Genomic DNA, 20469 nt, shown 5'->3' on the forward strand with positions numbered 1-20469 from the left:
GGAAGAGGTCTTGGAGGACAAGCCAGATTGCCCCTGGAGGGCCAGGGAAACCCAGAGGCCATGGTAGTTTAATACCTGAAATGGGAATCCATGGGGCTTCTGTGGAAATTTCTGTGGATGAAGAGGAGACAGGACTCCCGGGTTCCCATGGTCACACGCACATGCTTTACAGATCTGTTTTGGGTCTAAGTCTCAGGGGCATGGGAGGTGGTGTGGAGACAATGGGTATGGTGGGGGTTAGTAATTGGCAGTTCAGAGGGAGGAGACACAGGCCCATTCCCCTAGTCCATGAGAGAGAAGAGAGTCACACTGGGACCTGATTTAGGAATTGCTTGAGGGGCTTGTTGAGTGCAGGGAGAAACCAAGAAAAGGGGAGCCAAGAGTTTCAAATCAGGAGGGCTTCAGGGAGGAGAAGAATGGGCAGGAGGTTGGAAAAGAAGGGGCCGGGTGTAGTGGCTCATGCCTGTAATCCCAGCACTTTGGGAGGCTGAGGTGGGTGGATACCCTGAGGTCGGGAGCTCGAGACCAGCCTGACCAACATGGTCTCCTAAAATACTTGGAAGGGAGGCTCCCACTCTCTCTGCCCCTGCCCCTGGCAGCCCTACCCCCAATTTCAGCAGGGCTTGGTCCCCAGAGCCTGGGGATGGGTTGGGAATGTAGGTTACATCTACTAAAAATACAAAATTGGCGGGGCGTGGTGGTGCACACCTGTAATCCCCGCTACTTGGGAGACTGAGGCAGGAGAATCGCTTGAACCCTGGAGGCAGAGGTTGTAGTTAGCCGAGATCGTGCCATTGCACTCCAGCCTGGGCAACAAGAGTGCAACTCCATCTCAACAATAATAATACTATTAATAATAATTTTAAAAAAAGAAGAGAGGAACAGAGCTGGGAAGGTCCCTGGCGGGGAGGGGGTCTCTGTAGCTTTCGAAGGGTTGAGAGCTGGTTCCAGGCCAGGCTGAGTTCAACCTGTGGAGTCACCAGACATTGACATCTCTGGGTGTAAAACTCGGAGAAGGGAAGAGGATGAATGTGGAGTCAGGAGGCCTAGGGACCGCAGGCTCCACCCTTGCCCCTTGACCTTGGGTAATTCCCACACACTTCTAGTGTCATCTTTCTCCAGTCTGTAGAGAGGGAATAACAACATCCAGCATTCTTGATTTTTTAGAAAGCTTCGCTAGCAGATGAGAAGGCTGTTTGGCCCACAATTTAGTAGATGTAAACGGTGCCAGCCCCTCTGTGGTGCATGAGATGTCAAGTTCTAAGTTCCCAGCTCTGCTACCAGACAGTCCTTTTTTCAGGCCTCAGTTTCCCCATCTGTAAAACAAGGGGAGTTGCACTTGTTCATTTCTTGGGGCCCCTCCCCCATCTGGTATCTGTTTAATAATTTTCAAGGTTCTTACAAAGGAGATAATAAATGCCAACTAGCTTTGTTCAAGTGTAAAGTGTGCTTTCGATGTGAGGGACTGAAGGGCTCCCCGGGTGCGGAGAAAGGTGCTTTGAGCTGGGCCATGGCCCACAGTCTATCTTAGGCTTGGACCTCCGGAAGGAAAATGCAGGGAGCCCTGCTCAAGTTTATCCCACCTGCTTCCCAGAACTGTGCCCACACCAGCCACATTCTGCTCCCCCTTCCCAGTCAACTCCCAGGCTCTGGGGACCAAGCCCTGCTCAAATTGGGGGTGGGGCTCCCAGGGGCAGGGGCAGAGAGGGTGGGAGCCTCCCTTCCAAGTGGCTCCGAGCTGGAGCACAGCAATTACGCGGGAGGATTTATGTCCCTTTGCCTTTAATCGGAAACTCCATGTCAAGAAGAAAAATCTGCACTGTCCTCCGGCCCGGCTTCCTGCTTTATCATTATTATTGGAGGAAGGTTGATTTGGAAACTTAAAGAAAAGTCTAGTTGGGAGTGGGAGCCACTGGGGAAGGGGAAGTGTGGGGCACAAGGATGGCCTTCCTACTGTTTGATTTGTCACAAGAAGGGGACAAAGGGCAGAGCAGGGGCTGGGGTCCTGGAGGGCAGGTGAGAAGAGACCAGAGGAATGCTAGGGGGAGGTTGGGGGCTGCAGGGTCATGAAAGGAAGGGGCACCCAGGAGCTGGGGGATGCTCGGAGGGAGGGAAAGGGTGGGCAGGCAGAGGGGACAGCTGGGGGTTGAAGGGACCTGGGGAGAGAAGAGAACCAGCAGCCAAGGTGGAGGGACAGAGCAGCCAGGTGCTAGAGGGACTATGGGTGGGCAAAGGGGTGTGGAACAGCCAGAGGGGCAGCCAGGCTCTCAGGGGATACTGTTACGGAGGGAGAATGGGGGGTAAGCAGAGGGGATGCAGAATGGGGGAAGAAGAGGGTAGGGCCTCGTGGAGTGAAGAGGCATCAGGGGCTGGCAGAGGGAGAGGGAGGGTAACCAGATGGGAGAGTCAGGGACTGGGGCTGGTGGGGGGTTGGACCAGGAACTCTGGGACTATCTTGATCTATATGGCCTGCTCCCACAAAGGCCTCGCCTCATCTGGCCCACCTGTGTCTCCTGGTGTCCTGATTGCAGGGCTCTCGCCTCCCAGAAAGCCCAGGTTTTTGCCTTCCACCTTGGGAGCTGTTTCCTCCGGTGATCAGGTGTAGTGACTGGGAAAAGGCTGAGGGGAACCACTTGACTGTGTTACAGAGACAAGTCTGCACTCTCGGGAGGGGAGACCAGGGACAGAAGGCCTCCTTCAGCCATCTTCCTGCCCTGTTTGGAAGTCCCCCCAGTGTCTTACCTGTTATCCCTCCTGTGGCTAGGATTTCATTCCGATGCTTTGGAGTCAGGCCTGGGTTTGAATTCTATCTCTGGCACTGGCTACCGGAGAACACCTCTCTGAACCTCAGGGTTTTTGTCTGCACCATGATGACGGTAATACCTACCTGGCAGGTGTTGTCAGGATTAGAGATAATTAAGTAAAGTATCCAGCACATAGTACGCCTTCAAGATGCACTGTGCCCATCTGGCGGTAGCACCTGATATATGCAACCTCTCTGCTTTACAAAGCATTGATGAATTATTTGTATGTTTTCTCATTTGATTGTCATGACAACTTAATGAGGGAGCCTGGGTAGGTGTCATTATCCTCATGTTAGTGATGGAAACCATGGTACAGAGTGGCTGAGTGACTTGCCCAAGGCCACACAGCGCATGCCTGGAGCAGCCGGGTGACACAGGCCCATAATACCACATGAGAGGCTTGAAGATCTTCCTCTGGGTCTTCTTCCTCCACCCTTGCCAAGGCCCCACACCCAGCCACTGGTCCCTGGAATCTAGAGTTGAGTTTGGGGTGCTCAGCGGAGTGGCTCAGCTTCCAATCCTCCTGGAGCCCGGGCCATGCCCACCTTCATGCGCCTCCTCCCCAGCTTGACTAAGAGATTTTATAGCCATTTATGAGCAATTTCTGTCCATATATCATCGGAGATATATAGCCAGGCAAATATTAGGGACCCAAACGGAGGTTTTAAGAGTGAATTTTATTGCTGCTGAAAGAAGGTGTGATAGGCAGCATGCGGAGACCCACCTTCCCTCTTGCTCGGCGGCCGGGTGGTGGCAGCAGGGACTGGGCTTCAGCTGAGAAAAGCCATCTGTGAAGCTTGTGTGTTATGCCAGCACCCGGGGTGCGTTGGCGGAGGGTGGTGATGAAGGGTGGGGCTGTGTTCCTCAGACAGCCATGCAAGTCGGTGTGGAGGGGTGAAAGGAGGCCAGAAGGCACAGGCTGGTGTGGACAGAACACCCTCTCCAAACCTGGGTGGGAAGACACTGAGTTCCAGTGGATTCAAAACCCAGAAGCATGGATTGAAGTAAGACAGACTTGGGAACCAGCTTCTCCCCAGGGGCCCCTGGGAGAGACTTTGGCATTGACTTTTGCTGGAAGTCTTTAAAAACTGGATCTGAACAAGGAGACCCCTGCCCAGAGCTGGTAAGCTGGACAACATGACCCCTACACTCTTGAGCCGTGGCCCCTGTTCTGCTGGAGAAAGCCCTGCAGAGGAGGTCATCCGTGGCCTCCTTTCAGGCTCTGTCCCAGGCCCCCGGCCCACGTGTCCTCTGCCCTCTGTGGGCTCCTGGGTATGGGTGAGTGGCAGAGGGGTAAGGAGAGCCTTCTTGGCTTGCGGCATATGGAGAGAAGATGTCCCAGGGAATCCTCGCTCCTGATTTAAGCAGCTCCGACAGCTTTATGGCGCCTCCTCGAGTGAGCCCCCAGCGTTGGCTGTTTAACTTTTTAGCGTCGTTTAACGCTTAGACTCTGGCGGACAGGCAGGCCCCAAGGCCCCAGAGGCAGCGGCACTAAATCAGGACACTCTGAGGCCCCGATAAATAATTTTTACAGGGCACGCAGCCCATAGATCACTAGGGGGGTAGGGGGAGAGTGGCTGTGATATTTCAACCAATTGTCATATGTGACTGCCCTGTGCTCCGACTCCAGGTCGCCCACATGGCAGCCGGCTTCATAACTGGGGCTTCATTCTGGAGCTTCGTTCTGGGGCTCTTCACTTTGGGGCATGGGAGAGGAGTGGGAGACGGGGCCTTTGATAACCCCAGCCAGCAGATGACCCATTGCCTCCCCGGGAATGATGTTAAGGTCTGCTCAACTCGCTGTTGTCCATGGAGCATGGGTGCTCAATCCAAGTCTCCTCTGGCACTGGGAGAAGGGACAGCTGAAGGCACAAGGGCAGGGTGGCAAAGAGGAACATAAATAACTTTCTGTAGCCAAAAAGTCACTTTTCTCACCACCTTCCCTGTTATGTTGACTACCTCCAAACTTGAGATCTGCGTGAGAGAACAGCACAGAGGGAGGGAGGCATTAGACCTGACCCCTGGAGAGGAGGGCAGAGCTAAGGCTGAAGTTCAGAGAAACTGGCAGCATCCCTGTACCATTTATGCCTCTAGAGAAAGAGACGGAGAGATGTGGTGAGGGAGTGTGGAAGGAGAGAGACAGAAACACAGAGAAGGTCGAGAGTGAGAAGGACAGAAAAATGAAGATGAAAGACACATGAAGATGCAGAGAGAACAAGAGACAGAGGCAAGAGGAGACAGACCAAAACTGACTCAGAAAGGACACTCCAACAGCTGGTTTGGTGTGGAGAAGGAGGCCTTTTCCCAAAGCTTGGTACCAAGCAAGAGGAACAGTGGTCTCAATAGACCAAGGCAGAGGCTGCATCTGTGCCAGGCTGACCTGCCCCGTGCCCTCTAAGGTACCCTTTCCCTGGCTCCAGGACCGTGTTTCTCTGCACCAGCTCCACGCTGCTTCCTCACTCTCTCCCCTCCCCTCAGTGCCCTTGCCCCGTCCCCTCATCTGTAAGATCCTGGGATTTGCGGGGACACTTAATCCATATGGAGCTGATTCATTCCCATCTAAATCATCTCCATGAGCTTCCCTAAGAGCCCTCTGATGTGCCAGCCACCATTCCTCTCCCCGGGGCGATGGCGGGCTGGGGGCTGCCAGTAAACAAACCTCAGCGGCCATCCATCTATCCCGGCCTCGCCCATCAGTCCAGCCAAGACCATTCATCTCTCCAGCACTACTCCCTGCACTCCTCCATCCCTCCATCCATCTGTCCCTCCTCCTCATGCCCCTCTACTGGAACCTTTACCTCTGTGTCTTGTCCTGGGTAGCATCTTGACGGGTCATCTCAACCATCCCCCTGCCTTCAGACAGGAGCCTTACTTTACCCCTGGCCCAGCAAGACGGTGGCTCTCCTGGTTCATCACCTTCCAAGAATGAGGCCTTTGAGTCTGATGATTTTACTCTACAGCACTGACAACCTAGGGAGGTTCCTTCTTCTGTCTAGCTTGTGTGTTTGACATTCACATATGACCACACGTCTGAATGGGAGTGGGTATAAGATTATAGGATTATATTCAAGCATGAGAGTCTCCAGTATTTGTAATATGTACCTCTCTGGCTTAACATGGTATGTGGAGCACAAGACCAGTGAAATGAGCCTCTCCCCTAGTCTCCCCCAGCAGAGTCTGGCCCAGTGCCAAGCACACAGTGGGCACTCAGTGTTGATTGCTTCCTGGCCATCTTATTTGCCAGTGCCAATGAGCCCAGTGGTCTCACATACATCCTGGGGGGGGGCGTTGGTGGTATAACTCTGTGGATCTGATACAGGGCAGATTACGGCACCTCTAGCTTGGCAGGGTTTGCAGTAAACACTAAGGAGATGTCTCTTACATCTATTCTCCCACCCAAATTTCTTAATGCAGGCCTGGGGTAGAGCTTGCCTCAACAACTCGCTCTTGGTAATTGTGGGGCTGAAAAGAGGGAGGACGAACAGGAGGGGCAGCAGGTACTGGTGGGGCCTTCCTTGGCCCCGAAGCAGAACCCTCACATTTGGGAGAAACCCTTATATGTTTACCTGCATTAATCGGGAGAGGGCACGGAGGGTGCTGCCGTCCCCTGCCCCAGCCTTATCATTATGGCCCTTCCCTTCTCAGCTTCTTCACCTCAGCCTGGGAGGGGTGACTCTGAGAAAGGGGCTTCTGCAAGCCCCTCAGGGGAGAAGACGGGAGCAGATCTTTGGGTCCCACCTCAGTGTCTCAATGCGTAGCACCACTGGGAGTTGGGGAACAGGTCTGTCTGTCTCTGGAATAGAGAATTTGGGTCAGGCTCTAGTAACCCTGCAGAGGGATAAAGTGGGTATGGGGGTGGAGGTGGAGTTACAGGGAAAGATGAGGGCAGTACCTGTGTCAGGTGTGTCCTTCTCAGGATCCACAGTCATGGAGAGTGGGAGGGAGAGAAAACATGAACTTTCACATGCCCTGACAGAGCTGGTGCCTCACCACTGCCAGTGGCTCGCCCAAGACCTGGGATGCCTTGTTGAGCATCTGCCCTGCTCCCAGACCAGACTAGACCAGGCAGGGAATCCCATTGCAGGATTCTCCCCGTCCCCAAACTGATTCCCACTCCCTTTCCCCTCATTGCTGGTCCCCTGCATGGAGTCACTGTGAGTGCACAGGATAGGTGAGGCTCTCTACAGTTGTTATTGAGTTGTGAGGATCCTTGACCTTGTCCCTCTCACTTCCCTACAGGGAGAGGAGGCTCTAATTGTAGTCAGAAAGATAAGAAGGGTGTCGTGTAGTGGAGAGGGGCTGGAGGGGCCATGGGGAAACTAACCACTTGCCCCAGTCGTGTGAAGGTAAGTGTGGGAGGGGAGGGGCCTGCAGGTGGCAAGGCCTAACTTAAGAATGATGGAGTGCTTCTTAGTTCTCTGAGCTATAGACATGTGGGGTATGTAAGACCATGCAGAAGGATAAATTATTGCCTAAGAAGGAGAGGACATGGGGGAATAAGAAAAAACTCAAGCCAGGGAGACCCAATGCTACTACCCCACCACCATCGTGACCTGACCCATCTGTGCTGGACTGGATTAAAGTCCACAGGGAGGGGGAGGCCTGAGAACTGGCCCTGAGGTCTTCAGAGGAAAAGCTGATCCCACAACGTGCATTTGCTTGATGTTACACAGAGCAAGGGGGAGCTGGGAACAGCTGCTCAGATTCTTCAGGTGGGATAGCCACGGGGAGCTCCCCATCCTCCTCCTTCCTTCCTTGCGCCCACCTCTCTACAACCCCTCCTTCTACCTAGTCCACTGAGGAACAGTGCCCTCTTCTCCCATTGGCCCGCCTCTTGTGGTTGTCCACAGCCTCTTGGGCTGGGCCCTCCTCACCCACTCAGTGGCTCCTAACCTCTCTTGTCTCCTCTGAAACTCTTCTTCCTGCAAGAAGCATCCCAGGCTGCTTCTCCCCTCCCCCTAAAAAAAGCCCACTTACCCAGACTTGCGGCTGATGAAAATCCTTTAGGATCCACTCGTGGGCTGCTGCCTTGGGGCCTGCAAGGTTTGGAGATTCCTTTGTTTGTCTGTCCTCTATTGCTTAACGTCCACATGTCCAATTTAGGCTGGGATTCCCACAATACAGGTGAGGAGCCAAGTCTTTTTTTTTTTTTTTGATGGAGTCTCGCTCTGTTGCCCAGGCTGGAGTGCAGTGGCGCTATCTCTGCTCCCCGCAAGCTCCGCCTCCCAGGTTCACGCCATTCTCCTGCCTCAGCCTCCCAAGAAGCTGGGACTACAGGCATCTGCCACCACGACGAGTTAATTTTTTGTATTTTTATTAGAGACGGAGTTTCATCGTGTTAGCCAGGATGGTCTCGATCTCTTGCCCTCGTGATCCACCCGCCTCAGCCCCGCAAAGTGCTGGGATTACAGGTGTGAGCCACCATGCCTGGCCGAGCCTGGGGTTTTTAAAATCTGTTTGACAGCCCTTCTTGTGACAACATGAGGCAGAAGTGTCTTGAGGAATGCCGGGGGGTCTTAGAAGACCCATGAGCGGGACTGGTACACTTTCCCCCAGGGAAGCCACTTTATGCTACACAGCAAGTAGTGACTGAGGCTGGACAATGGGAAGAACTGGAATCTCTTAAAACTGAAGGAAAGATTTCCAGGGTTTCAGTGAAGACCTTGAGGAGGAATGACTTTAATCTTTTCAAGTTCTGAGGGAGCAGAGAGGCCTGGGAGTCTGGAAAAGTTTCTGTCCACTCTTGCAGAACTGACTCAAAAGAGGGATGGCCACTTTTTTTTTCAAGAGCCCTGACTCATCCGCTTTCAGTCCAGTTCCACTCACAATTTCTTAGATAATTGTTTCTTTCTTAGACAGAAATTTGGTTCCAGAATTCCCTCTCCTATTCTTCCCTTGACCTGGGTACCTTTTTTGGAAACCAACTTCAGCTCGTGGTGCCAGAAGAACAGAGATGTAGAGACATTTTTGGACAGTCACATAGCAAATCATCAAGGAGCTGGGAATGCCCCCTTATGGATCCTCTTCTCTTCTCTGGATGTGAAGGGAAATGATGTGATCCTAGGGGGAAGGGTGGGGTTAGTGAGAGCTGGAAGAGCACCCCCACCCAGCAGGCCGAGATCCAAATGTGCACATGATGGAAATGTGTTCACAGCCAAGGGCCTCTCCCTCCCAAAGAGAAAATCCCACAATTGGGGAACATCTGGATCAAACCATAGCCATGAAAGCGCAACATCAAACGAGGGTTTCTGAGCGACCCTCCCCACAGGGCCCCCTCCAAGAGAAATTGCAGACCTTCCTACTTGAAGCTTTTAAGTGTCACAGAACCCCTCAAATTTGGGATTACCCCCTATTTGCTGGAGACAGATGTCCCTGAGTGTGGTTGGGCCTGATTGCCCCCAGCGGGAGAGAGTGTGTATGACCTGATCTTGCCCCCAGCTGATCCAGGCAGGAAAGCTGTGATGATGGGCTCCAGCCTTTCAGGCTGGGGGCTGGGGAGAGAGGGGACAGGTGGGCCTTCTGAAATGTGCCTACATCAAAGGTTTGAGTACCCTCCCTTCCCAGCTTTGGCGCCTCTGGGGGGGAGGAAAGCAGTGATTTCACCACATAACTGCACGTAGGGCAGATCTCAGTCTGAGAACTTCTGGGGAATGTGGAGAGGGGAGGGACGGTGCTTCCCAGAGGGGACGGAAGGGCAAGGGGGGTTCTCGCTTCCAAAATAGGCTACCCAGGCCAAGGAAAATGGGGCCATATGCAACATCCCTCCTGCTCTGGCCTCTGTGGAGGGAAAGCTGAGGGGAGGGTGCATTCTTCCAAGGGGGGTGAAGGAGAAGCTGTAGCAGGGGGAGGGCAGCAGTCGGATCACAGATGGAGAACGGTGGGGAACAGGGGCATCTTACACACACAGGGGCGTGAAATAGGAAGGCTGTAGGGTATGTGAATTCCAGGAGACAGTAGGCGCCCCCCTCCCTGTTCCCCAGGCTCTGTCCTGTCTCAGGAATCAGAGAGTGTCTGGTCATGATGCTGGCAGGGTGGGATCGACTGTGGGGCACATGGGTTAGGGAGGCACCCCATATCTGGCTGGAATCCCAGTTCAGATTTGGATCATTTGAGGATGAGTGAGAGTTGGTTGGGGTGTGGACACCCCTTAAACCTTAGTTGAAGAAGCTAAGGATTTATTTTTGGGGTGGAAGGTCACCTTCAGTTGGGAAGAGTGTGGGGAGAAAAAAGGGGCACCATTTGCATATAATTTTGCTTCTAGTTTCCATCCTCCTCCCCTTCAGGGAGACTTTCATGACCCTTTCCTTTCCCTTCCCAGGGAGGTTTAGGTGTGTGCATGGTGCTCCCCTGGTGCCCTGGGCATACCTATAGTCTTAGTTCTTTTCACCTTGCTTTGTAAAGATCCCTGGTTTCTTTCCCCATCTGGACTGTCGGTGCCTTGATGGCATGGACCTCCTTGCTCTTCTCTGTGTTCCTAGTGGCCAGCACAGTGCCTGGCAGAGAGCAGGTGCTCGGTGATGCTACCCTGCTGCTGCTGGAGCCCATTCCTCCCATGACCAGTGTTCTGGGGGAAACAAAGGACAACCCACAGGATGGTTCTTTAGCAGCCTGGAGGCCTCTGATGGGCTCTCAATCTTTCTAAACCTGCAAGGATAGCTCCTATCTGACCGCCCCTGGGAGTCTCCTGGGAGGACCCTCAGTGACAGCACTTTCTTCTACCCCTGAAACTTATTGTCCATAAGGCTTACCTTCATGGTCAGATATTTATTTATTAGAGACAAGGTCTTGCTCTGTCACTCAGGCTGGAGTGCAGTGGTACAATCACAGCTCACTGCAGCCTCTAGTGGGCTCAAGTGATCCTCCTGCCTCAGCCTCCCATAGCTAGGACTACAAGCACTCACCATCACACCCAGCTAATTTTTTTTTTCTTTTTGTTGAGACTGACTCTTGCTCTTCGCTCAGGCTGGGGTGCAGTGGCATGGTCTCGGCTCACTGCAACCTCTGCCTCCCAGGTTCAAGCGATTCTCCTGCCTCAGTCTCCCGAGTAGCTGGGACTAGGATTACAGGTGCCCACCACCATGCCCGGCTAATTTTTGTATTTTTAGTAGAGATGGAGTTTCACCATGTTGGTCAGGCTGGCCTCAAATTCCTGACCTCAAGTGATCCACCCACCTCGCCCTCCCAAAATGCTGGGATTACAGGCATGAGCTACCGCACCCACTAATTTTTAAAATTATTTTGTATAAACTGTGTTGCCAAGGTTAGTCTCAAACTTCTGGCCTCAAGAGATCCTCCTACTTTGGCCTCCCAGCGTACTGGGATTGCAGGTATGAGCCACCAGGCATGGCCCCTATTCTTATTTTTAAATCTGGGATGGACGTGTCTCTTTTTTGTCATATGAGACCAAATACTCTTTGGGGCCAGACTACCCCTACTGTTTCTATGGCCCACAATGCCTAGCATGAAGGAAGACTTCAGTCAAGATAGGTTGGCTGTGGACCAGCTGACCCTCTCTGTGAGTGCTGGTGCCCTCAGTCTTCCATGTGGTAGCTTTGTCTGGGGCTCTGAGGGCTGAGCTTCCATGAGCTGTTGAGTCAGGGATGTTCTGACATAAGGGGGTGAATAGGACACATTAGAAGCTCCTGTCCTGGTGACACAGGGTCTGAAGGACTCTGTCAGCTGAGAGAATCTGTGCTCAAGGGGAATGTTGTGGAGATTACAGCAGTCAGAGGGTTTCATTCAGAGTCTGTGGGAGAGGAAAATAGGAAAGGAGCTGAGAGAAGGGGAAGGAAAGGTTAGGCAGAGGATGAAGGAGGATGTCCATATGGGATGAACTTGACAGAGGGTGAGCAGGCAAAACATCTTTGCTTGCTAGGGAAGACCCAAGTGTGAGCCTAGCAGGCCTTGTGTCTAGGAGGGATCTGGGTGATTGTAAACAATATACTGTGCTCTGAAGATTGTACCCACCCCTCCAGTCCCCACTCCCATCCCTTCCCAAGATGGGGTCTTTGGTCTCACTGTGATTTCTAGGCCTAGCCTTAACTGTGCTGGGGTGACACCACCCAACACCAAGCTCAGGTCAAACCAGCTTTGCTTCATACCCTTGGGGGCCTCCTTGAGGCTGGAGGGGACTTTGAAGTTGATGGAGAGAAGATTGGTGAGCTGTGTGCTAAGCAGGGATCTCTCAGCCGTCAATGAGGTGGAGAGGATCTCCACTCCCTTTTTTGAGGGGCTGAGATATTGACACGTTAGTTGTCAAAACCTAGGTTTTTCATCCTTGAATGCTGCGTGAGGCTGACTTGATCACCAGGCATCTCTAGGTAGTAGGGTGTGGCAGCATTGCTGAGCTCCAGAGAGCGCCATTCACTGCATTCCTGGAGCACAACTCTAGGTGGTGCCATTCACATAGAATTCAATGTGTAAGATGTCCCCTTCTCCCCCGGGGAGTTGTGCCACTATGGGTCATCATGATGCCCTTTTTGGGTCAGAGTTCTGTTTAGAAGCCCAAGCTGGTCAACATGAGAACTAGCAATATTCAAGTAAGACTTTGCCCAGAGACAGAGAGAGATGGACAGAATGATTTCCGAAGTTAAGTCCTCACGAAAGTGGCACAGGAATGGGAGCTGTCTCCCGGAACAACAGGACTGTGGAGCAGTGCGTGGTCTTGGGCTAGATTAGAAATGACAAAAGTCCATCATCAGGGAAGGAAAACAGTCTCAAAATCCCTGAATTGGAAAGGATAACCCATGTGGAAGCACCTAGTGGGGCCTGGCATTTAATAGGTAGGCAGTTAATACGAGGTAAGGCAGTAACTCATGCCTGTAATCCCAATACTTTGGGAGGCTGAGGTGGGAGGATTGCTGGAGGCCAGGAGTTTGAGACCAGCCTGGACAATATAGGGAGACCTCATCTCTACAAAAAATAAAAAATAAATTAGCCAGGCATGGTGGTGTGTGCCCGTAGTCCCAGCTACTTGGGAGGCTGAGGTGGAGGATTACTTGAAACCTGGAGGTCAAATCTGAAGTGAGCCATGATCATGCCACTGCACTCCAGCCTGGGTGGCAGAGCAAGACCCTGCCTCAAAGAAAACTCCCCCAAACAAACAAACAAACAAACAACGATAACAAAAATGAGGTGAATCAGAACCAGAGTCTACATTCCAGTCTCTAGGTTTGCGGATCTTAGAGGCAGAATGGCCTAGCCACGATGGCTACACTTGTGCATGGGAACTCACTGAAATCAGAAATGGGAACCTGACCTAGATAGAGGTCAGGAATTTGTTTTCTTCTTTTTTCTCCTTCTTAGGGAAAGCTTAGTCCATTGTTTAGGATGAAAAATAACAACCAGATGAACGAAAGAAGGATCATCAGGAGTGATGAGTAATGCGCTCCAGATGTGGCTATGGAGAACTGGTTCTGATGGGCACCGCTGCCTGCGAGTAGTCACCTTGTGGGGAGACCCCCTTATTTCGACAAGGTTGCGGTGACACAATTTTTTGCAGCCTTCTTTTGGAATTGTCTTCAGGGTGTGTGACTCAGTTTTTTGATCGTCCTTATTGGTGGTAAATCTTTATGCTTTGCTTTTTTGGAATCAGTCAGCCTCTGCCACCCCCCGCCCCCCGCTAAAAAAAATCAGTTAATAATGGTTGCCTTGAATTCTTTGTAAACTGACTCTGAAGTCAGTTTTGAAAGGAGACTGCACATATGTTTGAATCAATAGAGGCACATAAGGAATGAGTGTATGTTCTCTGCAGGTGACTGTTTTGAAGGGCAGCCCTTGTTTGTTCTGCCATGTTTGTTTAAAGAAGCTAATCACAGATGTAGAGTTCGTATTGTATTCTGTATAATAAAATAATGTAATATGATGTTGAAGGCAGTATGCTAACTACCTCTTCCTGCTGCTATTATGAATTAATACCTCTGATGATGTATAATGCATTTGCTTTTGCCAAGAAAGGGAGGGAATAGAGGCATGGAGGCTGTGTCTACACAGGCAGACCCAAGTGAAGAAATGGTTCAGTGATTCAGGGAGAAGGTTGGGGCATCCTTCTGCCCGTAAGAGTTGCCTAACTATGCACTCCTTTCTGGACTAGCTCTGTGTTCATTCTTCCAGAGGATTTGGTCAACTGGGCAGGGTGCACAGCCCTCTTTTAGAGGGGAGATTAATTTCTTAGCTTGGTTCTCTGTCATTCACCTGCAAAAATCAGCACTAAGATCTAAGAGAGGGAATCATAAATCAGTTCCATAAATTATACTTTTCACAAAAGTGGAAGAGGTGAGGTCAAAATGAACCTACACAGCAAACTTGTTCACACAGTTATTAGTTAACCTAAATGAAGAACTCTTTGGTTGAGGAAGTTTCCAGAACTTTCCTTTCCTGAGGAAAGACCAGGAAGGAATGGGTAAGCATCAGATCAGGGAGACTGAGGGTCCCCCCTTTCTCTCCTTTTGGGGAAACTCAAAAGGGTTTTCCCACTATGGGCTCGTGTGGGATTTTGGGTGTGATGGCCGGGTTGGGGCAGAGAGAGGGTGGAATGACCTCCAGGAGGCCTAGCCAGTAGAACACTCAGTGCTCCTTTGCTGATAGACCAAGCTGCAAATCAGGAATTTATTAGGAGCTGAGACTCATTTTCCCACCCTTTATAGCCCTGATGACTCAGAGCCAAACTCTGGCAAGGGGCTTCCTCATGGTTTTAATTAGACAATTAATTTTTTATTGCATCGTTTGATTTCCAGAGCCGGTTCCACTCTCCCTCTTGTCCCCCACCTGCCTCCCAGCTGTGAACAGGAAAGGAGAGACAGGGGGATTCAGGGAGGGCGCAGAGAAAAAAAACCCTGTCTGCCTTTGAGCTGATTTAGGAGTGGCGGGGAGGGGGCGGGAATCCTCTGCCACCCCAGCTTGTCTAGCACCAGAGACACTGTCCAGAGCCCAGACCTGGGCTTTCAGAGCCTGCACAAAGGCATTCTGAGCTGCTCCTCCCAAGCTTCTCCCTGCTGCTGGGCTAATTAGTAACACAGGGTGGGGGTAGGGGCAGGGAGCAGTGCCCCGAAATACATTAGTGGCATTTCTGTGGTTAATCCTGGCCATGCTTAGAGGCTGTTTACCCTCTACCCAGGGATTAGGAACCTGTTTGAGTTAGAAGGGCAGGGAGAGGCCAGTGCTTGGCTCTGTGCTCCACCTGCTTTCAGGCGCTGGGGTGGGGGCGGTGAGCCAGCGAGGGGTGGGGAAGTAGTGAGAGAAACCTGTCTCCAATCTGTCTCCCCTTATTGATCTGCCTTCCAGCAGCTTGGCCTCCTTGTTGAATCTTGATCCTTCCCCCCCCACCCGCCCCAAGTTTCACCTCCTCACCACTGCCCTTGTCAAATATCACCCTGGCTTGGAAAGGTGGGGAGGAAGGGAAGAGGGAGGGGATGCAGTGTTTAAGCAGCGGGCACGAGCCTGGCTGTGGAAGGGCCCCCTATATGTCACGTGTGTTCTCTTGGAGGAGTAGGGAGCCCCCCTCAAAATTTCTGACTATGCTCATATTCCAGCCTGAAAGAAGAGGAGATGGCTAGACTCTAGGAAGAACTTACTTTCAGTAGCAGAAACAGGTAGCTCCTTCTTTAAAGTTTTATGATATGCCAAGTCCAATATTTCACCGAGAGCAACATTGCGCAGAGGCCTTAAAATGGAATCGAGAGGGCTGTTTCCTCAGGTGTCCTGTTGGTGGGGACATTGTCAGTCATCGTTTAAGCACAAGGGCTTTTTCTGGAAGTGTATCATGCACACATACACACACCCACATACACCTCAGGGGCACTGGCACACCTGTGCAGGCATGCACACCACCAGGCACAACCCGTCAGCATGCCAGGACTCCAGGTTATCCGCAGAAAGGTGTGCACGTGCTCACACACACACACCCCGACAAAGCCAGACTCAATCCCAGAACCAAGCTGACAAGCATCTGCAGACACAGAAGTAGCTCTGAGGAGCCTCCAGGGCGCTTGCAGGTAAAGCAAGCCATCCAAAAGAATAGGCCGGGATGCCATTCAAGCAGAGGGGCTCTGGCAACCTCCTTGTTCCTCACATTCCCCTCTGGGGTGAAAGCAGTATCAGCATTGGTGAATATGTGCCTCCCACCGGCCATTGTGAGTCTGCAAGGGCATACATTTCTCATGGGGTCCAGGACTGCAAGAAAAAGTAGGACGTATTTATACTGGACTGTGAGGGACACAAAGGTAAAAGGACCCAAACATCAAAGGGCCCCCCAGAAGCTCAGTATGCAGACCTCTGGATCTAGGACTTGTTCTGTAAACAGGGTTTCTTCTCCTTCTGGGAAAGCTCGATCCCTCTGCTGGGGCTTCAGGTGGTTCCATGCTGGGAGTGAGGGATGGGCCTTCTTGAGACGAAGCCCTGCCTCAGTGGTCGGGGCACATCTCTGACAGCCTGGCCACTGCCTCCCAAGTTGTGCATAATGGTATTTAGAAATCCACGGAAGAAAGGGACAGAAAGGCCGGGCGCAGTGGCTCACGCTTGTAATCCCAGCACTTTGGGAGGCCGAGGTGGGCAGATCACCTGAGGTCAGGAGTTTGAGACCAGCCTGACCAACATGGAGAAACCCCTTCTCTACTAAAATACAAAAATTAGCCAGGCATGGTGGCGCATGCCTGTAATCCCAGCTACTCAGGAGGCTGAGGCAGGAGAATTGCTTGAACCTGGGAGGCGGAGATTGTGGTGAGCTGAGATCGTGCCATTGCACTCCAGCCTGGGCAGCAAGAGCAAAAGTCTGTCTCAAAAAAAAAAAAAAAAAAAAAAGAAAGGGACAGAAAGGTTGTGTGTGTGGGGTGTGGGGGCAGGCCCAGTATTATCGACTGACATGTGTGTTTCCATATGGCCCCACAGCGGAGAGACGTGAATTCAGGCCTCCTAGCACTCGGAGTGCTGGGCTAAGGGTGGGGTGTGTATGGATGGGGATCCTGAGCTGGCACCTCTGGGACAGTGAGGACAAAGGGGCCAGGAGAGCAGGCAAAACTCCACCAGAAAGGCCATGTGTGGGGCTCAGTGTCTACCTGTGACAGGCAGAGGAGAGATGAAGAGAAATGATGAAAGGAATCGGAGAAAGAGAAGAAATAAAAATGAGGGCACCGAAACAGAAAGAGCTAACATCCACACAAAGAGAGGCCGGGAAACACCGGCTGAGCTTGAGGAGCGGGTAGTGGGCAGCGGGAGGCAGGCGAGGGACAGCCTCCGGAGGCCAGCAACCAAAACAATTGGCCAGGCTTATGGCTGGAAAGGTGGGCAGGATGGCAGGGAGGGGAAGGGACTGCAGAGCAAAACCCTGCTCTCTGGGCAGGGGAGAGGCGGCAATTGAACCTGCTTCTTCCAGCTCACAAGCTCACAGCAATTCCCCCGCTCTTCTCTGTGAGCCCAGGGCTGAGATTGACAGGCCTGCAGCTTCTCTGGGTCCTGGGTGGATTTGAATAATTAAGTCATCTGGATTCTTATGATTTACCATTTTCAATGATAAATAGACAGCGCCCAAGCCAGCCAGTTGGCAAAACTCTGGCTGCTAGTTATAATTTGTCAAGCTGCCAGCAGATTCATGTTTTATGCTAATAGAGGGGGACTCATTGACTAGGGGGAGGCAGTGACCGGGTCAACTCTTTCCTCAGGCACCCCAGAGGTCGAGAGGTCAGGGGAGAAAGGCCGAGGCTGGTATGGATTTTCTGTAAGGGTCGGTGTAATTTTATAATAATTCAGCGGGTACACACACTCTCACATACACCGAGGGTCATGTATGGAGAGATATGTTCAGATTTGCAGGCACCTCTATCCCCCTTCACACACACACACACACCGGCAACTGTGCAGGCGTCTGGGCCTGGCACAGGCACACTTATCTGCCCCCATTCAGCTCGTTCACACATGCACACCCTTGTTATCACCTTGAGGCACGTGATTACACCAAGGCAAACTCACAGACCTGCTCTGCAACCTGGAGAAACATATCACATCACCCCTACCCTTCTCACCTCTGACGAAGCAATGTTTTGGAGGGCCCCACCGCCGCCCATCCCAAACCCTTTATTTTGGGACTTCCGTGATGGCTGATCCCAGCACAGGCCTCTTGCTCCCATTCTAACATTTTTCCAGTGGGGAAAACACATGGGCCCCAGGGAAGTCCTGCTTGTCAACCAGCTGGGGCTGGGTAGCTGGAGCTGGGAAGTCAGGAGCTCTGAGACCCAGCACATGGAAAGCTGCAATAAGAATCAGCTGACTCCGAACCACACTTTCTTTTCCATTGTTTTATTTGTATATTGGTCCACAACACACTGAAGTCTCACAGGTGCAAAACTTTTTTTTTCATATTTGTGGCAAACTGAGGTAGAGGCAATGCTTGGCACAGAGTAGGTACTATATAATATTAGTGGAATGAACAGCTGAAGCGACTGACTTCTAAATGGAGCAGATTGTTCGTTTCACTTCTGTTCCTCCACCTCAACAAACCTTTACATCCTCACTGGTTTGTGAGGGCAGAGAACAGGTGTGGCCTTTGGTGTGATAAGAAATGCTAATTTTATACAAACCGAAGCAATCTGGTCTCAATTTTGACCCCCAAATGCCCTCAAAATGGATCAACGAGCCAGGGAGGCTTGAGGAAGGAGGGAGCATCTGCCCTTCCTCCTGGTCAGAAGAGAATTTGAATTTGCTTGGGTAGCTTATGGGCAGAGCTGGAAGCTGCAGTTCATGACTGTCAGCAGCTCTGAGGCTGATGGAGGCATGGGGAAGGATTAAGGGCCTGGGAGAAAACATTTTATTTCCCTGTACCCCCCCACCCCAACATGGGGGAGAAAAAACAGCAAACTGAACAGAGCAGAGGCCATGGCAGCAAGAACCCAGAGACAGAAGCTGCTTCTAACATCAGGCTCCAGGATGCAACTGCGGCTCTCAGCTCTGCGCGCTGAGATTCCAGATCCTGCAAAGCAAGTCAGGTTCCTTCCTTCCCTGCCAGGCTGGAGTAAGGAGGCTGTTCTAGGCAGGCAGTCTGCAGCCGCTCACCAAGGTCTGGAACAAGCTACCTTCCTTCTTTGCCGAGCAGATGTGGATGGCGGTGGGCCTGGCTAATCAGGGGTGTTCTGTGGAAAGATAGCCACCAGCCAGAATCGCCAGCCTCTCCATTCCAAGGGATAGATGACCCCTAAATGCATCAGGAATAGGGAAATATGCTTTGCTTATTTAAGAGTTTGAGGCTCCGACCTGGCGTCATTGACCTCACTCTCACTCACCCTGGGAGAGTAACAGCCTTGGGGGCATCAGCAATTCCATTTTCGGGAACAGGGACAGGCTGACTGTGGCTTGCAGATGGCTGGGAGTGGGGAAGAATTGTCTAGGGGTGAGCCAAGGGGATGTGAAGGTCATAATCATGATTAATACATAAAACTAATTTATTCATCCCACATCTGTTTAGCAAAGCTTACTCCCCATTTCCCGCCTCATCTTTTTTTTTTTTTTTCTTTTTTTGAAACAGGGTTTTGCTCTGTCACCCAGGCTGGAGTGCAACGGCATGATCTCAGCTCATTACAACCTACGTCTCCTGGGCTCAAGCCATCCTCCCGCCTCAGCCTCCCGAGTAGCTGGTACTACAGGTGCACACCACCATGCCTGGCTAATTTTTGTATTTTTCATAGAGACGGTTTTGCCATGTTGCCCAGGCTGGTCTTGAACTCCCGGGCTCAAGCATTCCTTCTCCCCTGGCCTCCCAAAGTGCTGGGATTACAGGAGTGAGCCACCGAGCCCAGCTGCTCCCTCCCCATCTTCTAATCCTGCTATTTGCATCCACATAATGAACTCTTGAGGGCAGGGTGCATGTTAACCAGCCTAAAGGGCTTAGAGCTGAGCGATCTGGAGTATAAAGATAGTACAAGATCCCCAACTTGGACTGGATGAAAAGGGAGAAAGAGAAATCAGAAAGGTTGGAAGGAAGAGAGAGAGAAAGAGAAATAAAGGAAGGGAGAAGCTAGACAAAAGAGGGGAGGAAAAGCTTAAAGAGCAATGCTAGACAGTGCTGGTCAGAGGCCTCCCCGAGAGCACGGCAAGGTTTACTGTGAACATGCCTTTCTAGCCAGCCAGTGGTTTGGGGGTGCCCCAGCCCATCCTCAAGGCATACACTGCCCTTGGAGGAACTGGCTGACCTCAGTGACCTGCCCCATCCCACTTTTGGGAGACAAAGGAATTGGCTCTAAGAAACCTTGTGAATCAACCAGAGCACGTGAGCAGGGCATGGGGAGTGCAGCCCAACAGGCTGAAGATACCCAGAAACCTCAAGCTGATTCTCTCTATAGCTGAATCGAAAGTCACCTTACCAATTCATCTCTTTGTGTGTGTGAATTCAGTGAAATCTACTGCAGACCTAAGGTCCACTTGCCCTGGTAGGGAATGTCTTCCTTCCCTTTCATGTATGAGATCCTTTCTCTGGCTCTTCCAGGATTTGCAAACGTCCCCCAAGCTCTTTGCAGATGAATCCAACCCCTCCTGGCATGGAGAAACTCCTTGACCTGAAAGGTGGTTTTCTGGGGCAGGGGTGGAGATAAGGATAGCAAAGGAGGAAGATTTTCTTCTCACCAATGGAAGAAAATGAAGATCTCACTCCCAGCCCCCCATCCTCCCACCCCTACACCCCCAC

The 20469-nt window shown here is 51.8% G+C and overlaps 1 protein-coding gene and 3 long non-coding RNA genes across 16 annotated transcripts in view; 2 read left to right on the forward strand and 2 right to left on the reverse strand.

Annotated features, from left to right (window-relative positions):
• The window catches only part of SMUG1 (single-strand-selective monofunctional uracil-DNA glycosylase 1), a 71473-nt gene that overhangs the window by 39007 nt on the left and 11997 nt on the right, over nt 1-20469 (forward strand). The window lies entirely within an intron of this gene.
• LOC108514636 (uncharacterized) lies at nt 3836-5877 on the forward strand. Its single transcript, XR_001881275.1, has 2 exons — nt 3836-3927; nt 4899-5877. It is a non-coding gene; the product is annotated as an uncharacterized LOC108514636 (long non-coding RNA).
• LOC108514634 (uncharacterized) lies at nt 3926-7988 on the reverse strand. Of its 2 annotated transcripts, XR_001881273.1 has the most exons (4): nt 7782-7988; nt 6697-6712; nt 5603-6597; nt 3926-4778 (listed from the first exon to the last, which is right to left on the reverse strand). It is a non-coding gene; the product is annotated as an uncharacterized LOC108514634 (long non-coding RNA). The 2 variants fall into 2 exon arrangements; XR_001881274.1 differs by lacking the exon at nt 6697-6712.
• The window catches only part of LOC108514633 (uncharacterized), a 7265-nt gene continuing 4872 nt past the window's right edge, over nt 18077-20469 (reverse strand). For 4 of the 5 annotated variants that reach the window (XR_001881271.1, XR_001881270.1, XR_001881269.1 and 1 more), the window contains 2 exons: nt 20150-20356; nt 18077-19173 (listed from right to left, as the gene is read on the reverse strand). This is a non-coding gene — a long non-coding RNA (uncharacterized LOC108514633). The remainder of the gene's footprint in view (nt 19174-20149; nt 20357-20469) is intronic. The other variant, XR_001881272.1, reaches the window with a different exon arrangement.

The sequence above is a fragment of the Rhinopithecus bieti genome, unplaced genomic scaffold, assembly GCF_001698545.2.
Source record: "Rhinopithecus bieti isolate Rb0 unplaced genomic scaffold, ASM169854v2 scaffold_33474, whole genome shotgun sequence".
NCBI lineage: Eukaryota > Metazoa > Chordata > Mammalia > Primates > Cercopithecidae > Rhinopithecus > Rhinopithecus bieti.